The sequence below is a fragment of the Colobus angolensis genome, unplaced genomic scaffold (genome assembly GCF_000951035.1).
Source record: "Colobus angolensis palliatus isolate OR3802 unplaced genomic scaffold, Cang.pa_1.0 Scaffold74, whole genome shotgun sequence".
In the NCBI taxonomy this organism is placed as follows: domain Eukaryota; kingdom Metazoa; phylum Chordata; class Mammalia; order Primates; family Cercopithecidae; genus Colobus; species Colobus angolensis.
In genome coordinates, this window is record NW_012121154.1 from 1940096 (window position 1) to 1953048 (window position 12953).

General features: G+C 34.1%; 1 protein-coding gene across 1 annotated transcript in view; it reads left to right on the top strand.

Annotated features, from left to right (window-relative positions):
* Positions 1–12953, top strand: part of SEMA3D (sema domain, immunoglobulin domain (Ig), short basic domain, secreted, (semaphorin) 3D) — a 201857-nt gene that overhangs the window by 73709 nt on the left and 115195 nt on the right. The gene's annotated exons all lie outside the window — the stretch shown is intronic.

A 12953-nucleotide genomic window follows, 5' to 3' on the forward strand; every position in this document is an offset into this window, starting at 1 on the left:
ATAACATATTTGTATTTTAATTGAAGTAATCTAGAAGAATAATAATTGATGATACAGGATACATTGCTGGATCATCTACACCTTACTGAAGAAAGTATTGATGAGATTATTTTCCCTAAAACAGGGTACATTTAGAACATGTATTAATAAAAGTGGCCTATTTTGCATAATAAAGTTCATTATCAGTTGCAACTATTGTCTAGAAAGGAAGCTAGGTTAAACATAAACAAATTTTCAAGGAGGAATGCTTAAGTATGATATAATGATACAGGCTGTAGGCACTATATATGTTTAGGAGATTAATATGTAAAGATTTGGAAACAAAAATACAGACAGATTAAATAATAACACTAGGGTCACATAGGTAGATAATTTTTAAAAAACTGATGTTCAGATCGCAGTCCACTGTTTTTTAGTAAAATAGTGTTTGTATTATTAATACAACTTACCTGTATACAATCCCTTTATACGATAATAATTGAAATCCATTTAACATTGTATATGGAACATTTTTCTAAACATTACTGGTCTATGGAGCTTTACAGAGTGGTAGAGTGACACAATAATGTAAGGTAATATATGATGCAGTATTGCCATGCAAACGTACAAGAAGCCTTCCTGGAATTAAGAAGATAGATAAAAATCACTAAGGGCTACAGTGATCATCTGTGTACTCCTAGCAGGGTAAAAGAGAGCTCAGCCTTGAGGCACTTGGGTGATGTCTTTGTTTTTGCATAAATGTGGAAATAACTTTAAAAAGGGCATAGTTTGTCTAAAGACAATTTTTATTGCGATAAAATCCAGTCAACTATCTTTTGGTGGAAAACTCTTTTTGAATAGATCTTGTAAGCCACTGGTTTATTATTCTATAAACTATTGAGGAGCAAAAGTTTTTATGTGCAACTGCTCATTTCATAATTCAACTTCCCTAAATTTGGCTCTAATTTCTTGAGTCTTACTAAAGGAATTTTCACAGTGAGATTTTTTCATACATGTGTATAAATATAAATTCAATGGCAGTTTTAAAAATAATGTCATTAGATCTTTTTTTAAACAGAAGATTTGACAAACAATTCTCTGATTTCTTAAGAACTAGTAATATACAGTTTGCATTTTTGTAAGAATCCTTTAAACATACTGCTTTAATCCTACGAATTCAAAAGAGGCATAAATTAGAACGAAAGTCCTTCTTACTTACAAAGATAGTCATAAAGCGGTTTATTTGACTAAAGCCACAGTGAGCCAGGCACAGTTTGGAAATTAAGATAAATACTTCAGTAATCCCGATGGAGTGGTGAAGTGGAAGAAGCAATAGAAGTGAACCTGTCTGTTGGAATATTCAGTGGAAATATAAGTAGAGACCTTTTGAAAAAGAATCTTGTTTATCTAAGTAATGCTAAACATTAAAATATAAAATATAGCTGTAATGGGTGATGGGGCTTAGAATCAGAAGATAAAGATAGGTTTGAGCTCTTTCTGTGACATGAACTGTCTATGCACCATTAGAATCGTAAATTGTCTTTCTGAGTCTAGGTTTTCTCATCTGGAAATTAAGTTCTTCTTGGGGATCAAATTAAATAATAAATGGGAAAGTTCCTCAGATGTTACAAACCACAAAATGGAGGTTGTGACAGATTTCAAAGACAGGCCATACATGTTTATAATTAATTGAATATATAAAGAAAATTTAAGGTGTTTAAGAATATAATTGTAGTTTAGCATCTTGGGTAGAATTTTTGCTACCATAGATAACAGCAAAGATATTTGAAATGAAAGTCTACAATGGATACTCATCCTGACACCTTTTTTTCCCCCAAGTAAATGTGTGTTAACTTAATGTACTTCACTTCTTTATTTGAAAAAAAGCTGAAGGGAAAAATCTTATATATCATTGGTTTAAACTAAACGTTTCATTGATCACTTCTAGAAATTAAGGAATAAGCTAGCTAAGGATGTACAAATGTGACCAATTTAGAATTGTAAAAGAAAAAAAAAAAAAAACTTTGGCCACCTTGCATAAATTAACAAACACCATGAGGTAAAGGTTTGAGAGAAATTCTAGTGTGAGGAAGAATGAAATAATTCAGCTCTTTAATGCAGGCAAGCTGAGAATAACAGGGGCACACTGTATTTATTTTAAACCTTTCTACTCCAGGTGTGGTTCAAACTGCAGTAGTGTCAGCAAAATCTGAAAGCTTGTTTGAAATGCAGAATCTCAGATATACTCTGTGACTTCTAAACAAAAATAACTGTATTTTAACAAGAATCTTTGAATGCATGTTACATCCTGAAAAGTAATGCTTAGGGATCTCCCCGATACATGTGAAATATGGAGATTACAAAAGGAACCCCTTATGACTGCAAAACATTATCACAATTGGGTCTCTAAATAGCACTTCACTTCTCTAAATTATTAATAAGATGGTAATAAATCCTGATTTATATCGAAGGTAGATAAACCAAGGCAAACAAAAATCACTAGTTTAAAATATTGTGAGTTAAAACTTTATTAGACTTATGTATAAGAGGTGGTGTTGAAATACAGAAATGATTTTGACATTATTCTTATCTTCTAGGGCTTCTAGTGTTTTTAAGGGACAAAATAACTACAAAAAATAACTGCCAAAAGACCAGTGCCATAGTATAAATAAAACCAAAAGTTTAAAAGAATTTAGAAGAATTTGGATATGAAATTGAACTTTGAGCACTGGAGAAAGTTTAAAATTTATTCAATGAAGCATATGTTAGTATTGGAGTATTTTAATCATGAAATTGACCTAACTTAATTGTGATTGTGGGGAAAATGAAATAGGCAGCATCATGTGGGAGATGCTGTTGGGAGAGTGGGTGTAGCAAAAGATAATTTATGAACCTTTTACAGTAATTTGGAGAAGTAGTAATATGATAGGCAATAAGAATAAATATTCAAGAAGGGAGAACAGAAAATTTGCTTGATAGACTCTATAAGGCTTTAAATTTAGCTGGATGTTGTGTGAGGTGGGGGTAAAATAGATTTAGAGTGATGGATTATATAAATGGGGGAAAGAAGAGTAAGGAAGAAAAACTAAAAGTGATTCAGAAATGTTGAGCCTCATGATTAGATAATTTCATTGAAGTCATTAAAATCAATGAGATCAGATGATTGGAGGAAAAACTGACAACACCTCGCAAGCGATGGCAAATTCTAAACTGGAACACTTGGGAGAGATGATGGGGTTGTGGCTGTGTATTTTAAAGTCATCAGCAGAGAACTAACAATTTGTGGGAGAGAAACTAAGGAAGATAATGCATAAATGGAAAGCATTTTTTCATTGCTTATACCCGCTGAATAGTACCTGAAATTGAGAACAATATTCCATTATGACATTTTTAAATTTTCCTCTTGAAGTATATGTGCAAGTTCTGATGCAAATTCTCTGCACTCCTTTACCAGGGTGATGCTCCTTGGGCAAGTGATTAAGAACTTTCATCTGGAGAAAAACTCGAGAAAAGTCTCACAGATGATTGACATTTATTTGTTGTAGATGAAAAGCCAAACTGAAATTTTCTTGAATCTATGAAAATTGAATTTTAGATAAAATGTCACACTGAGTGGCCAGTATGATCAATGATCAATTATATATATGTGTATATATATATATATATTCTGGCAAATTATTTTAAATTTCATAATAGCAAGAGAGAGGATGTGATTTGAACAGCTTCCAAGAAAAACAGAAGGCACATTCAAAGGCTTGGAAATACAAATGGTGATATGGTTTGACTGTGTTGCCACCCAAACCTCACCTTGAATTGTAGTTCCCATAATCCCCACATGTCCTGTGAGGGATCTGGTGGGAGGTAATTGAATCATGAGGGCGATTTCCCCCATGCTATTCTCCTGATAGTGAGTGAGTTGTCAAGAGGTCTGATGGTTTTATAAACATCTGGCATTTCCTCTGCTTGGACTCATTTTTCATCCTGCTGCCCTGTGAAGAGGTGGGTTCCACCATGATTGTAAGTTTCCTGAGGCCTCCCCAGCCATGCAGAACTGTGAGTCAATTAAACCAGTTTTTCTTTATAAATTACCCAGTCTGGGGTATTTCTTCATAGCAGCTTGAGAACAAGCTACTACAGATGGCATGAGACATCCCAACTATGACTCTCGCAATTGAGAAGTTTCACATATATCATTTAACATTATTTTTGATATACATATACTTGACTTTAATTAATCGAATTAATTTTATAGAACAATATTGTTATAAAATAGTGTTATCTGTTTTATATTAACACATAACTTTTTGCTTTATTCCTAAATTTATAGGGATCTTACCTGGAGGAATTATTTGCTCTTGTCATATTTGTCTATTATTTAGAGTCAATAATAGATGCTGTATTCAGTTAAGACCTTCTGAGGTTTTTTACATTAAATGTATACACTTGATTGAAACAAGTACCAAATATGTGTGACATGGTGTTTCATTTTAAACATTCTTTGAAACTTGAAGAAGGAGAAATTCTGAAAAACTTGAAGGAAGCTATGAAACAATTGTCAAAGTAGTATCAATAGTATCAATCGTGCTCAGAATGATACTCTCAACTTTCTTTCAGGAAGTTTATTCTATCGTGACATTGCTTTTCTTGAAATGTACCAGATATTTGTAACACTAACTTTTTTACAGGTCAGTAGAAAAAAAGATCACAGCAAAGCTTTTGAAAATGTAAAAGGACTCCTTCTTATTCAAAGTATGAATTTACTCCATAACTATAAATCATAAATGTCACAGTGATGGATTATATAAAGCATCTACTATTGAAAGCTGGCCAAATAAGAAGAAAATGTAATTTAAAAGTATGGATGTGACAGAAATATGACCGTGTATAATTGCCACACTCCTACTCCACAACCTGTCTTGGCAAGAACACAGGTCCCATGACATAATAAGTTTAATTTATTTCTAATTTATGTTTCCCTATGTGATATCATCTGTTTTATTATTGATACAGATAATGTTCTAAGACCTAATGAACAGAATGATCTATAACATTCCATCACAGGAAAGCAAGAGAATTTGATTTGTTTGTGTTCTTTCTGATTTGGAGTTGCATTTGCAATGAGATAATGGTTAGCATGAATAGCATGATGATATCTAAGAGAGCATAATAATAACATAATCTACACCTGCAATTTTGAAGCAGTCTTTCGTAGCGTTTTTAGGTTTGACTAATATTTTTTCTTCATATGCTTTGAACGATTAGCTTTAAAGACTAAATGTACACAGTAGAGAATCATTGGTATTTTTGTGTTGGTAGAGGTGAATTATGAGGTATCTTGATAACCAGAATGTTTTCACATGATCTCAAGCCTCAGAAAACATATTGGAAGTCAGCTGATGCCAAGTTAAGATGAGCTAATTTTCCCAATGTTAAATCTAAGGGAGAATCAGTGTCTTGCCTTGGACAAAAAGCTATAGTATTTCTGGAAGTTATGGGAAGAAGCTTTGAAGACACTTCATAGAAATGATGCTCTGATAGTAACTTAGCATAAAAAGTCTGGAACTTTAGAGATCAGAGGAGAAATGCTGAATTTAGGGGGAAGGCAGAAGTAGAAAGGATGCTGAAAGGCTTAAAGAGAAACGTTTTTACTTAGACAGCTTTGTAGAGAACACACTGGAGATCTGACTACACTAAAGAAACCTAATAGCCCTATTGATAAAACTGCTATTTCCTGAAGGAAAAAGAAAAGTGGGTAGGGCAAGAATATGTGCTGAATATCCTGAGATGGCAGGGAAAGGTGATTGTATTTTGATCTGGATCTATTTTTAGTTGTAACATTTCTCTGCTGAGGAATTTTACTCTTTAGATTGGAATACATTGGAATTTAAGCTTCTCCAAAGCTGATTTTCTTTTTAGCCCCATGAATTTCTGTCTTTCATAAAATGTTCTTTAAAGGATGTGGGAAGCATTTTTTTCTTTCTTTTTTTTTTTTTCTTTATCTATGTAGTCTTCTTCTGAGAGAAACTGACAACTCCACCCAGTTCGGGATCTCTGGCAATAAATGCAGGATTTCAAGGTTATAGGATCTTGTTCATTTAACACTCAAATACTGAGGAAGTCTGTGTTGCTTAATCCTAAATTTATTAGATTCAATATGACTCACCACTCCCTTCCTTTCTGGGGTGAAGAGGAAGAATATAGACCATTGGGTCAAATGTTTCCTCAGGCTGAATGAACAATTGTATTAAAGGACACTAAAAGGGAGACACAAAGAATTATTTTTAGAACAAAAGTATTTCAAATAAAAGCAGAGATTACCTAATCCTTAGCCTTCCCTTAAATAGGGGAGCATCTGGCTGTCAATTAGGAGATTCATTTTATTAGGCTTGCTAAAGGAAATATATATAAAAAGATATTTCCATTTTACCAATAGAGGTACTTACTGGTCTACTACATTATATGGTTGTCCTTTTTTTTTTTTTTTTTTTTTGAGACGGAGTCTCTCTGTGTCGCCCAGGCTGGAGTGCAGTGGCGCGATCTCGGCTCACTGCAAGCTCCGCCTCCCGGGTTCACGCCATTCTCCCGCCTCAGCCTCCCAGTAGCTGGGACTACAGGCGCCCGCCACCTCGCCCGGCTAGTTTTTTGTATTTTTAGTAGAGACGGGGTTTCACCGTGTTAACCAGGATGGTCTCGATCTCCTGACCTCGTGATCCGCCCGCCTCGGCCTCCCAAAGTGCTGGGATTACAGGCTTGAGCCACCGCGCCCGGCCTGGTTGTCCTTTGTCACAAGTATATTTTCATTTTTGTTGTAGATGAGCATTTTCTCTCCACTAGGCTGTGAGTTCCATGAGGACAGGAGTGTGTCAAACATGTAATCAGTGTCTTTCCAGCATGTGCAGATACCTGGTGTTCTTAGACAAGTCAGTTATTGCCTGCAAAAGTCCCATTTTAGGAGGGTAGTGACTCACTTTCTTGTGCTAGCAATGAGAAATTATTTTAGATATTATTAACTACATGTGGAAAACATATAATTTTCCCTGTGACTTCTGGTAAGATATCAAGAGGTGTTAATAAAGACACATGCAGAAACTCTTCAAAAAATACACACATACATACACATGTGAAAATGTCATGTTGTTTACATGAAATTCAATCCTCAGACCCATTTCATTGTCCCATGATGGTTTACTGATAATGGGTCAAGAACATCTTCTCTGTGTCACCCACCCATCAAAATCCATAATATGCAATGATTTCCATATTTAACCAAGTAGATAAATAAAAAATCATGTCCTTGCTTCATTAATTTTAGAAATGATGAGATTGTAGACTTTTCCAAAAGTGTGTTGCTAGAGCAAAAGTGGGAATTTGAACATCTGTGAGATTAAGATTACAAACTGGGAACAAGGTAATAGGAGAATGCACTGCTAAAAGGAACAGTGAAAAAGAATTATGGTGGATTAGGTCAAAGGTTTAGGGAGATAGAACAAAGGAGTCATTTAGGAGGTAAGTGCTGCTGACATCCCGAGGAAGGGTGAGGCTGTTTAATCAAGCACAGAGCTGGCCTTCTCTCAATGGCACGTGTGAAGCAACACACTCACCCTTTTACCCAAGGGGAAAAATAAAAAAAAACAAAGTTCCTGTCCAAAAAGCTTTAAAACTATGGACAATCTCAAAAATCACATGCCCAAAAATTTCCAGTTTAGAATTTTTTAAAAAAAGCTCCAAAGTATATTGCCAAATTATTAGTCTTCAACGTTGATGAGTTTAAACCCAGCAGAGCCAGCATCCATTTCTGATTTATGAAATCCACTGAGTGTCTTCGCTTTATGTGTTAAGATACAGACTCTAAAATTACCGATTTTTTTCAGTTTTGGTTAATAATCCTGTGGAAACAAAAATGTCTTTGTTTGGTTTGGCGGAAATGCAAGAAAGATAAGCTGGTTGGAAAAGAGGGAACCTGTTCCAATCCCTGTCCCAAAGTCTTTTCACAATGTGTGCGTCAGCCTGAGAAATTCTCATATGTAATGCCTAAATCTAATTATTTAATTTGGCTACAACAAATTGTTGAAGGATGTTTAATCGTTTTGCTGCTAGCATTGTCACAGGACAATATTAAATCATTTGGAAATGATAATACCCCAGGTTAGTCACTATTTTTTCAGCTGTTTTTTCTTGTCAAGTTGGTTTGAAACTAAACCCCATAGAATTGGTTTTGATTAAAGAAAATAAAGCAAGTGGCTATATCACCTTTATATTTATTTTGCTCACTGTATAAGTAAAGACAGAAAATGACATAAACAGCTCTTAAACACCTTCTTCCTCTCATTGCCATAATTCAGGGACTCCCCATGTTTCAGAACCTCTGTATAGTCTTCCTGACCCCACCTTTCCCCGTTCTCACCCATCCTGAATAATTTAGCCAGACTTATCTTTGCAACATTCAGCTATAGTTGTTACCAGTTTTCTGAACAAAACATTTTAGTAGCTTCCAATCACCTACATAATAACCAAAATCTTCAACCTGCCATCATAGGCTGTAATCATCTAGATGCTGCCTTTATGTCTACTCTCAATTCTTTCCATCCCACATAGTCCCTATATTTCAGCAAAGCACATTTCCTCGGTTCTACAAATAATTATTAAGTACTGAATTTGTCTCAGAGTGAGCTAGGTGCTGGGAATTCTAAGATAATTACACCATGGTCTTTGCCCTGAGAGAGGTCACACTCCAGAGTAGGAGACATATTAGAAGTGCAGTATGTATGTGCAACCTGGAGTAACATGTGCCCCTGTACAACCTAGTGTTCATTCTGCCTGGAAAAAATTTTTCTTTATGTGTTTCCTCTCAAAATTCTATCTGTCTTTCAAGGCTGTGCTCAAATGTCACCTCCTTTTAGAAGGTGATGTATAAGTAATTATCTGAAAGGTTTAACATTTTATATATACTTCTATTAGAATTTATTTCACATATGTTGTGTTTTATATACATAACTGTTTCCACACTGATCTGTGAGCCCCTTGCAAACAAGGCTCACTAATCCCACAATCTTAACACCATACTCAACATTTAATACACACTAAATACTTCTAAATATATGTGGCTTTAATAGCATTTTGATATTATTCCATTATCATAAAAAATGCAGAGATGTTCTCATCTTACTAATTCTGATTTAATGGAAGATAAGATATATGATTTTAAAATATATCTTATTTGGCCCAAAGCAGAGTTTAATAATCATACTCAAAATAATATTTATTGATTTTTCCTGTCTACCAAGCATGGTTCTAAGAACTTTATATAAATTACCTCCTTTAATCATCATGAGAACTATGAGTTGGGAAATATTATGATTTCCTTTTTATACATTTTGTATAGACTTTTAAAAATACATCATCATCACTGTAATGACTGATAGATACATAGCACTTACTATGTGCCAGACACTATTCATAATGCTGATCATGTATTAGCTCGTTTATTCCTCACACCAACATGGCTTATTACATCGTTTCTGCTTCTGTCCTCACTTTATAGATGAGGAAACTGAGGCACAGAGAGGTTAAGTGACTCGTTCTAGATTACACGGCCAGTGAGTTGGGAGACAGGATAATGCCCTGATGGCCTGGACCTAAAGTTCATGCTCTTACTCATTATGAGAAGTAATATTTCATTTTGTAATTAACAATGCAATGCATGGTTCAAAATAATTGAATATTATTCATAGGCACTTGAAACAATAAGGATTTCGATTATATAAACTACTTATTCTACTAGTTGGGTCAAAATAAACCCGTGGGAATGCTTTTACATACTTCTGATTTTGCTGATTTCAGTCTTTGTTAAATAAGGGAAATTACATGGAAGGCAACTGCCTGATTGAAAAAAGGTTTGTGTGAAATGCATTTTCTCATTAAGGCTTTAGATTACATTTGTTTACCTTTTGTCTTGGTTCCATTCTTCTCTTCTCAATTCTACTTTACAATCAGTATGGCGTGTTTATTGGATATTATCCCTGCATTCGGAACTGCTATAAAATATTACACCATTGCGTCTCTAGTCTGAAAAATGATTAAAGTTATATTTAGCTTAATAGAAAAGTAATTAGTATCAATTTCAGACTTCTATCCAACGTACACAAAGCATGATCCACAAATGTTAGTGAGACATTTATGTTCGGTAAAGTCATGCTCATTTGAGATTTCAAATATCATGTCTTCTTCAGCATACTGCCTTTTGCTTTGTAAAATCTAACACAAAATCCAGCTTAGAAACTAAGGGAAATAACATTTAACCATTATAAAGTAGAAAAAAGAAGGAAGGAAAAGCTAAAAAATATGAAATAATAATAAAGCCCATTGTTGGTAGATGGAATATACAGCCAGTGTATTTAAGGGACTCAAATATCATTTTTACAGAGGTTCAAACTGCCATGATACTTTTTAGAATTATCTTGGTGCCTATATCCTAGACATTATCTCTTTTTATCTTTCTCATCAATTAATGATAAGCTACTTTTAAATAATGAATTGATTAAAAGTCAGATAGCACATAATGAGCTTTAATAAAGTGATGAATATTAGTACCTTATTAGCATTCATTATTCTAGGATTTAAAAATAAGATGATATTGTAAGTACCTGAGGCAAAATCTAGTGAAAGGATGTGGATAACTTATAGGAGTCTGTACATATTATAATTATAAATAAAACAAAGAATTGGGACCTGAAGAGAAGTGTCAAAAAAAAAAAAAAATTAAGACTGCAGAATCCAATTCAATTATCAACGTTGCTGCTATATAGTTTTGTAACTTTAGGGCATGTGACTTTACTTCGAAAAGATTAAAGAGCTTCATTTGTATAATTATGCTTTTGCATTAATTTACTTTCAAGGCCCATTCTAGCATTAAATTTTTGATATTACTGGATTACTGGTTCAGGGTCATATCTCTTTCAGAGTACATTTTCTGGGGTTCAGTTTCTTTCTTTACATCTTCTTTCTGCACATATGAAGTAGAAAAAGTTTAGTTCTTCAAACACAGGCATCAATCTAAATACTATCAAAAGTAGGATGGGCAAAAGACAAGCTGCAGATTGGAAATAATATTTGCAAAATATATATCTGATAAAAGATTGTAATCCAAAATATACAAAGAACTATTAAAACTCAATGATAAGAAAACAACCTAATTTTTTAAAATGGACAAAAGGCCTTAACAGACATCTCACCAAGGAAGGCATACAGATGGCAAATAAGCATATGAAAAGATGCTCCATATCACATATCATCAACGAACTACAAATTGAAACAATAAGATACTGCTACACACCTTTTGGAATGGCCAAAATCGAAAACACTGATACCACCAAATGCTAATGAAGACGGAGCAACAGAAATTCTCATTCATTGCTAGTGGAAACGCAAAGCGGTACAGACACTTTGGAAGCCAATTTGGCAGTTTCTCACAAATCTAAACAGAAGACCCAACAATCATGCTCCTTAGTATAATATTTACTCAAATAAGGTGAAAACTATGCGTATTAGTCCATTTTCACACTGCTGATAAAGACATACTCGAGACTGGGTAATTTATAAAGAAAATGAAGTATAAGGGACTCACAGTTCTACGCGGCTGAGAGGCCTGGCAATCATGGCGGAGGGCAACAGGCCTGTCTTCAACAGCGGCAGGCAAGAGAAAGTAAGAGCCAAGTGAAAGGGGTTTCCCCTTATAAAACCATCAGATCTCCTGAGACTTATTCACTGCCTCCAGAACAGCATGGGGAAACCACCCCCATGATTCAATTATCTCTGACCGGGTCCCTCCCACAACATGTGGGAATCGTGGAAGCTACAACTCAAGATAAGATTTGGGTGGGAACACAGCCAAACCATATCAGTATGTCCACACAAAAACCTGCACACAGGTGTTTATGGAAGCTTTATTCATACTTGCCAAAACTTGGAAACAACGAAGATGTCCTTCAGTAGGTAAAAATTTAAATAAACTGTGGTACATCCAGGAAATAAAATGTTAGCACTAATAAAGGATGAGCTATCAAGCCATTAAAACATGGAGCTAACTTAAACGCATATTACTAAGTGAAACAAGCCAATCTGCAAAGGCAACATATTGGGACATCCTGTAGCAAGTTGAACTTTGAAGACAGAAAAAATTAGTTATTGCCAGGGAGGGGGTGGGGGAGAAGGATGAACAGGTGGAGCACAGACAATTTTTAAGGCAGAGAAGGTACTCTGTATGATACTACAGTGGTTGATACTTGTCATTATTCCTTTGTCGAAATATATAAAATATACAACACCAAAATTAAACCCTAAAGTAAACTATGAAGTTTGAATGATTAATATGTGCCATTTTAGGTTTATTGATTGTAATAATTATACACTGAAGTGAGGGATGTTGATGATGGGAGAAGCTATGAATGTGTGGGGTAAGAGGTATATGGGAAATTTCTGTGTCTCCCTCTCAGTTTTGCTATGAACCTAAAACCGCTCCAAAAAAAGAAGTGTATTTTTTTAAAAGTAGGAAAAAAATGCTGAGATTTATGACACACTTGATTTGATGTTTACTTTGTATACATTAATTAATTTTATAGGTTTGCAAATATTGATATAGATAGATGCTTTAAATGATAAGAATATGAATATAGCGTTGTAAAATATTTTGTATTTAACTTTTTGTATATTTATGTATTTTATATTCATTTTAATACTGTGTATTTTTCACACATAAATATTGTGTTAAAGTACAAATATATTACATCTATTTCTAAATAATTACGTTGAAAACCATAATTACATATAGCTATATTGGCCCTTTTATGCTGTATGTATTCATTTACAAAGTGGGACAATATGTATATTTAGGCAAGTAAATATTTTGCTTATTACTAATTCTTTCTTTCTTTCTTTCTTTCTTTCTTTCTTTCTTTGTCTCTCTCCTTCCTTCCTTC